The sequence below is a fragment of the Prunus mume genome, linkage group LG4, assembly GCF_029339155.1.
Source record: "Prunus mume cultivar Tortuosa linkage group LG4, ASM2933915v1, whole genome shotgun sequence".
NCBI lineage: Eukaryota > Viridiplantae > Streptophyta > Magnoliopsida > Rosales > Rosaceae > Prunus > Prunus mume.
This window is the reverse complement of record NC_142701.1, coordinates 10,777,540-10,785,876: the sequence shown is the minus strand read 5'-3', so window position 1 is coordinate 10,785,876 and position 8,337 is coordinate 10,777,540. Positions and strand designations below refer to the sequence as shown.

The window sequence follows — 8,337 nt, the reverse complement described above, 5'->3', positions numbered from 1 at the left end:
ATATAGTTCAGGACTAAAAATTTAGCCCTCCAAAATATTAATTTTTCAAAGAATAGTGTAGGATTAAATTTTTCTATCTCCAGCCATGCAGGGCTATATTTTAAGGTCATTCATATTTTATTATTTTGAGAAAAACTATAGTACAACACATACATTCCACAACTATGTATTGTTTAATTTAATTAAACTACTATTTAGAGACAATATTCATTGACCAAGAATTTTTTATAATTTTTTTTAAACAACACTTGAAAACATTTGAAAAGGTGACTACTTTTAATGGTTTGACATCCAACGGTCATAACTAATAATTTTTTATAATTTTTTTACGAATTGAAAACATTTAAAAAGGCTCTTAAATATATATATATATATATTACGAATTGAGAGTGCAAAATAGAAATCCTCTTCCTCTTGAAATGTACTGCAAAATCCCAATGTTAATTTTCCATTTCTCTTGGCCACAACGTGGTAGACTTTTTAGCCGAACACAAAACCTTCGTTTAGTTACAATGGTGGGCTCTTTCTTTTGGGGTACAATGGCGGGCTTAAAGCCTATAATGTACAGAAGAACCTAGCTCTATGTTGAAGCATAAAATTGAATAAAACGTCCCCATTCAAACCTTATGGAAAATGTATCAAAACCAGGAAAATAATATATATCTTAGCTAGAAAATAATCTTTTCCTTGATTGCCAAGGGAGAAATCTACCTGGAATTTTTTTTTATGAAGAATGTAAATTAACTTAAAAAGAAAAAGAAAAAAACCGAAGGGGTTCAATCTAGAAAAAATATAAATAATAATAAGAAACGGAGTTTTTCAACCCCTTCAAAAAACACTTCATAAAGCAAAAAAGATCTAAACTTATCCACGACATTTGACGTAAGTTCCATGTCAAACTTCACAAAGTACAACATAACAAATGCCCGTTTAACTTTACTTATTTTGAGCTATAATCACTTCATAGTTTTGAATATCCATACATTTTGGTTAAGGAGAAAAAACCTGCTTTTTGGAGGAAATCGCTGCCACATACAGCAGTTTGGAGAAGTAGGTAACCGGTGTGGGTTACTGAATATTTTTATAATACCTATGCTATCCTTATGTCTCTTTACAATTTACGTGACCTATCCCTTCATTCCATTCAATCTTTAATTCACCCATTCTGTCCACTTCTTTTTTTTCCTGTTAACTCGTTTATCATTCCACACTTCAATTATTAAATAAATAAATACCTTGGTGGGTGTGTCACTCTTCAAGTACGTTTTGTACCTTTTTTTTTTTTTGGGTTACTGTAATTATTCTTGATATTTATGTTTTTTTTTTTTCCTGAATTTTCTTGACTTTCTCCTCTGAATCGTTTTCCGGGGCATTTGGGTGAATGATATATGATTTGGAACATGGTACTTCAAAGACAAATAGTTTAGAGCATTAAAGGACAAATATTTAACTTTCAACATAATATTTTGTTTATTTTATGATCGAAACAATTTTTGGGGTGTGATGGTTAAGAAATATATTTGTCAAAAGCCAAGTGGAATGCTAAACAGCTAGAAAAGGTGGCTGACTCATATCCACACGAAGTGCTATTTCCGACGTGTAAATAACGTCTTGTGAATCAGCGGCAATTTGACAGCGAGAAACAAAGACGTTATTTCAATTATCGAGAATTTTTTAATAAATGGGCCCCACCTGCTGCGTATAAAAGTGACGTTTTCAAGGTTGCATATGGTTTTCTCTTACCATATTTTCATTGTTTTTCATTTATTTTTTAATAAAATAATAATTTTATTTAACGGTTCAAGTGGAGTAAGAAGTTGTCCATAATGTTAAATTACCACATAGGCCGTCAAATACAAATTTGATGTTTTTTATTTGACATTTCCTTTGGAGATGCTCTTAGAAAATTAATTTTGTACTAACATCAATTTTAGTATTCAGTTTACCAAAAGGCAAACTACTTTAATTCACAGTTGATTTTTCTTACAGCAAATCTGAAATTGATTATATTTACAAAATAGCAATGCCAAATTGGCTCTAAGTGATGGATACTACTTGCCTCTACCTGTAAGGAGATATTGCTCCTTCCTGCTAATCACAATTTGACACATATGCAAAAATAATTCATTAAAAACACAAAAATAAAAATTTATGAACATATGTCACACTGCTGTTGGTAGGAATTTAAGAGCCCATACTTACATGGTAAGGAGGGAAAGTATTTTCCATAAGTGATTTTACTAATAATAACATCAAGGCCTTTCACCTTCCGAACTATATGCAAGTGATTAAGAGTAGTTAACTTCGCTTGTATAAAAAAAAAGTGAAACTATGGAGACCAAAAATGCAGTTTGGCCATTTCATTTTGGACTGAAACTTGTTCATGTTTTTATTTTTATGTTGATCTCGTTTATGTTTATGGCCATCTAGATAACACAGCATCGAATAATTTCTCATCACATACAGAGTAAAACATCATCTTACATTGTCGACCATTGAAACTTTCATTTCGACCTAACCAACAAATACTATAGGGAGCGTTGTTTTTGGGGCGTTCATTGTGAACTTCAGCATTGTCAATTATATGGTCATAGTCTCCAACAACCAAAAATATATTGTCAATTATATGGTCATAGATAGTCTTCAGAATTTGTATATTATATGGTCAAAGTTTTCAGTTGCGGAATACTACTTGCATCCTATTTACTCTACTGATTTAACAATATTCTTTTCCCTTCCTTTTACTTTCTAGAACGAGACGATTTATGGGAGTACATAAAATAGTTGAGGTAAATTACGTGTGTACTGATTGAATTGATTTGTCAACTTGACAAATTACAACATGCATAAGCAATTGCCACTTTGACAAAAGTAAAGACGATCCCCTTTTGGAATTCATGCATATTTATTAGCACTTTGACATAATACAATATTCATAAGAAATGAAAATGATATACAATATGAAAATATATAAATTTTTTGAACAGTTTCTTCAAGCACGTCATGGTGTGATTTCCACAGTTCGACGATGTTGCTTTCTTCATACCACTTCCACAAGCCAATTTGGTTTTCCATTAGAGAGTACAAGATATCCCACGGATATTCCAATTACCACACCAGATGCATACCCCATCAACACTACCTTCCAATCAAAACCATTCCCATGCTCCAAATCATCCTCTTGTTGGAATGACGGTGGCGGTGATTGATGTGCACTGCATGTTTTAGAAAGTGGCAATCCACACAATCCTGTATTTCCACTATATGAATCATTTTCAAATGTATCAAATTGCTTGCCATGAGGTATGGGCCCCACAAGTTGATTTTTTGAAACATTGAACTTTGATAGTGACGTCAAATTTGCCAATTGCTCCGGAATATCACCAACAAGTTTGTTTGAAGACAGATCTAACCATTCAAGATTGCTCATTTTGCCAAATGATGGTGGAATTGTACCTGTAAGCTCATTATGAGAAAAGTTAAGCCCATTCAATGATTTAAGCTTACTAATTACACTTGAAATATCTCCTCTGAAAGTGTTGTTTGAGAAATCAATAGTTGTGAAGAACGTCAGGATCTTTTCCATTTCAAATTTGATGCCTTTAATTGTCACTACCACTGTATCCTGATAGTAGCCCTCTCCCATATATTTCAGTCCATGTTCTTGCGAGTTTATCATGGCCGTCAAATGTTCAAAATATTTTGTTGGCAATAGACCGCTAAACTGATTGTAAGAGAGGTCCATGATATGCAATCTTTGGAATGGAAACTTAGTATTCGGATTGCCTATGTCACCGTGGAATTTGTTAGACCTCAAGATGAGAACTTGCAACTTCGGAAGAGATTCCAGCCAATTTGGGAATGTATCTTGAATTTTGTTGTTTCCAAGGTCTAGAACTTCCAACTCTGTACATGTGAGCAAAGATGGCGGCAATGACCCTTCCAACTGATTTCCATTAAGATTAAGATTTCTCAAAACGTTTCCCTTAGAAAATGTTCCAGGAATCACACCATGAAATTTATTATTCCGTAGATCCAAAACAGAGAGACTCTGACTGAAGTTCCTATGCACTGATGAATTTTACCACTCAATCTATTATTAGACAAATCAAGGATTCGAAGCATACTCGAAGGCTGCAGATAGTCGGAGGCATCTCTCCAGTGAATTGATTGTCTGATATGAAAAAGTAATATGTGGAAGGTGGTGGAATTGGAAGCTCTCCTTGGAGCGAATTGTTGTGAAGGTCAAGATCTGTAGTTTTTCCAGAAGTTGTCTTACAGTGCCAGTCAAAAAGTTGTGGGAAAGATCCAAATACATCAATGAATCTTTCCCCAAATCCAACAACCATTTGGGAATGTCGGCTTGGATTCGGTTGTGGGAAAGGTATAATCTGTTCAAATTTTGTGAGGTTCTTAGAAAGTATGGGAACTCTCTCATGTTACAAGACGACAAATCTAGTAACCAAAGTTGAGGCCAGGTGTTGTTATTCAAATGGTTGAAGCTCAAGGATAGATGATTAAAGGAAAGATTAAGCCCCATGAGACTTTTGAGTTTGGAAAACTTTTCAAACTCCAAATCTCCACCCAAGTTATTGGATGACAGAAAAAGCCATCTAAGGTTCACGAGTTCATAGATTGATCTTGGAATCGGGCCATGCAGCTTGTTATCATTTAATAAAACGCCTATTAAAGAACGAGATTGGAACTCAATGATATTACCACTGAGTTGGTTACTTCCGAGGTCTAACCACTCCAATGATGGCAAACTACCTAACCAAGATGGTATTGTTCCGTTGAGTTGGTTCCCATATAAACAGAGCTCGGTTAAGTGTCGAGGAATAGGACCCACCAGTTGTTGTTTTGAAAAATCGTATAAAGAAGAGATCGATGTTGAGTTGCTATCAACTTCTGGAAAGTAACCGACATAATTGTTGTTACTAAGATCCAAGTAAACAAGGCTCTCAAGGTTTAAAAAGGATGACCATGGGATTTGGCCACCGAAACTGTTAGACGAGAGGTCCAACTGCATGATTTGTGTGAGGTTACCAAGAAATGCAAGATATGATCCTACAAAACTGCAATTCCTGAGATACAAACCTCTCAAAGAGTTGAAATTTCTTGTCAGATGATGCCAATCTACTGAAATACTAGTATTAGAGAGATGCAGCACCTCGAGGGCACTATTCCAGTTAGACTTGGGGAAATAACCTGTGAGGTTTTTGTTGAAGCCTAAGTTTAGTACTCGAAGGTTTGGTCGATGGAAAATGCTTTCTGGGAAGTTTCCTTGCAAGTGGCAATAATTGAGTCTAAGAGTTGTCAGAGAAGAAAAGAGATTCTTGAAGGAATCAAGTAGAACTGATGACATATCAACAAGGGCCAGATCAAGCTCCCTAAGATTGGTTAGGTTTTGAACAATTCTGTTCAAGCTAAGAGTATCTAGTGTCACAGCAGCATGCGAGAGATTGAGCGAAACCAAGTTGGAAAGGTGGGAAATTTCGGAAGGGATTGGGCCACTGAAATTGGAGTAAGAGAGGTCAAGGTGAGTCATACTTACAAAGCCACCAAATTTGGACGAAATTGGGGAACCTCTGAAATCATTATAAGAGAGGTCTAGCCTCTTGAGATGGCCAAGAGAGAATAAGCTGCTATTGGAATGGATACTGCCTTGAAGCCCACCAAAACCAAGGTTGAGACCGATCACATGACCAGTCATCTTTTCACAAGTAACTCCACTCCATGTGCAACAATCCTTGCCTTTCTGCCAAGAAATTTTACTATTAAAATAAAAAGTTGTTCCATTAAGTAATTCACGTTCACGAGAGGTATCAATAGAAAAGGATTTCTTGAATTGAAGCAAAGCAGAGTTGTCATCGGGATGGCATAAATGCCCTGAAGAAAGAGAAGAGGAAGAGTTAGATGATGAACAAGTACAGCTCAATTGACAAGTAGTAGAGAGCAGGAAGAGGAGGCACAACCATGACAACCAACCCATCTTTCTTTAAAAATCTGAAGTGTATAGCTATGTGATAAAACAGTTGTGAGCAATTTTATACTGGATATGTTGATATTTATAACAAGCTTAATGAATAGTAATTTATCATCTTTAAAGATAACCAAGCATCATTGTAAGGTTTGACAATAGTTGTCCCATTGTCACACAGGTGTAGGTCCCATTGTTAGCTAGCTGCTACACCAATTTGAATTTTTGATAATTGACATTATTGAGGGTGAAGTGTTTGATAATTGACGTAGGAATTTCCGCGTGTTGAAATAGGTTCCACCTGTTACCTCCCACCTGTACTAATCAAGTTGTCCAAATATTGAACACGCAGGGACAAGTATGCAGACCACCAAAATCGTTCTTCACGCTCTCTCATTAAATCTTCTCATCTGCTTTCTACACGATTTTGCTTGTCTTTTCACTTTCTGTTTCCATACCCTTCAGCATTAATTCTTCTCATCTACTTTCTGCACAGTTTTGTTTGTCCTTTCACTTTGTCTCTATACCCTTCAGCATTTGGTAGGCCTTGCCTTTGTTAAATAATTATTTTTTAATTTTAATTATTCCGATCCTATCCGTACCAAGATATTTGGTTTGGTTAACGGAAACAATATTCCTAACCCGACGAAAACCTGTACCGATCCGATATTTATACTTATTCTATTATTTGAATATAAAACAAGAAATCAAAGATAAATACAATAAACATTTTGTATCACTCCTTTATCACTGATGTATCACTTCTTTATCACCATTATATCACTTCTTTATCACCTAGGTACTGTAGCACTTTTTGGTCATAGAGGAATTTATGAATTTCCTATGTTTTACAGTTTCGACCTTTGTCCTGTTTTTTACCTGTAACTTTCCAACTGTTGATTCAAATTTTATGTTCTTTATATGGTTGGATAGAGCATGAAAAACTAAAGAACCCAACGCATAACAAATGTCAAAATCATTTACATAAATGTAGAGAATTCAGTAAAAATAACACTCAAATGTTCAAACAACAAACACAAGTGGCTCCCAAGACATCTTGAGTATATATTGAATGATGACTAAGTTATTTGATTTCATACTTGGATGAATTAGACTATTGAATTTTTATATTTTACCAGGATAATTTGGTGAATTTGTTGAAGAACTTATGTTATGTGAAAGTATTATAAATTGTATTTTTATTAGTATGTTTTTATTACGGTACTACCGACGTACCAAACCAATCCGAACCGAATAATAGGTAAACCGATCTGAAGTCTACTTAAGTTTTTGGTTTGGTTAACGGAAGCCTTCTACCGTTTCAAACCGATCCGTGCCCATGCCTAATGAAAAGCATGGCACGCCGCTTTGTATTCGCAATTTGGATTCAAAACATGAAAAAGGACTGCATCCTAAGAATGCCCATCGTATATATAAATTAGCTATTACATTTAAAAACAAAATATGCTTTATCAGGCAGCATTGTGCCAATAAAAATATATTTTAATTTTTTGTTATGAAAATACATTATGTGTGTCTTTTTCATATTATGGATAATTTTTATTTTACTACGTTGAAGTTTACCGACTTTCAGCTTTGATACATTAAATTTTTTTCGTCTCAGTCGCATACATAACATTTATTTTTGTATCACTTTCATACTAGGTTTTGGGGTTTCTGCTTCTTGGATTGTGTAAACAAACAGGTCATTGATGACCAAATAAAAGAATGAGTGTTTGTGTAATATGATTAATTGTGGTCTAGAGATGTGGTAATTATTTAATCCCAAAGCCTCCTTAGGCTACAGCCTACTGTAGCCCATAGGGTAGTTACGCCCTTGACTGTGCCTCATAAAGTGTTACGGCCTAAGGAAACAACAGAAGTCTAGCCAATGTAACGATTGGGTGTCCCATTGTCACACAGGCGTAGGTCCCAATGTTAGCTACCTTCTACACCAATTTGAAGTGCTGATAATTGACATTGAGGGTGAAGGCCTGCTACACCAATGTTAGGTTTTTTTTTTTTTGGGTAACGTGTTCATTTAATTGGAAAAATTTTGCACCAAGTCTTTGACTTTTGGCCGTCTTTAGGGATAACAATTTTCCCCGCGGGTAAGGGTCTTCACAGGGATTTGACCCTAATGGGTCGGGTATGAAGGACAAAAAACGAGTATGGGGACGGATACGGGAATTTTTTGGGTATAATGTTTTGGGAATGACGGGGATGATATTTTAATCCCCAACCCGAATCCTCCCCGTTTAGAATATATATATATATATATATATATTGATGAGGTATATAAATATATATTATAGTATATATAAATATGCTATTAAAGTGATTGTGCCGACTAAGTT

The 8,337-nt window shown here is 35.0% G+C and overlaps 1 pseudogene across 1 annotated transcript; it reads right to left on the bottom strand.

Moving 5' to 3' along the window:
• Positions 1-2,871: 2,871 nt before the first annotated feature.
• On the bottom strand, positions 2,872-6,028 carry LOC103327993 (receptor-like protein 6; annotated as a pseudogene). Its single transcript, XR_016126487.1, has 2 exons — positions 5,976-6,028; positions 2,872-5,889 (listed from the first exon to the last, which is right to left on the bottom strand). The product of XR_016126487.1 is annotated as a receptor-like protein 6 (transcript).
• Positions 6,029-8,337: the final 2,309 nt, after the last annotated feature.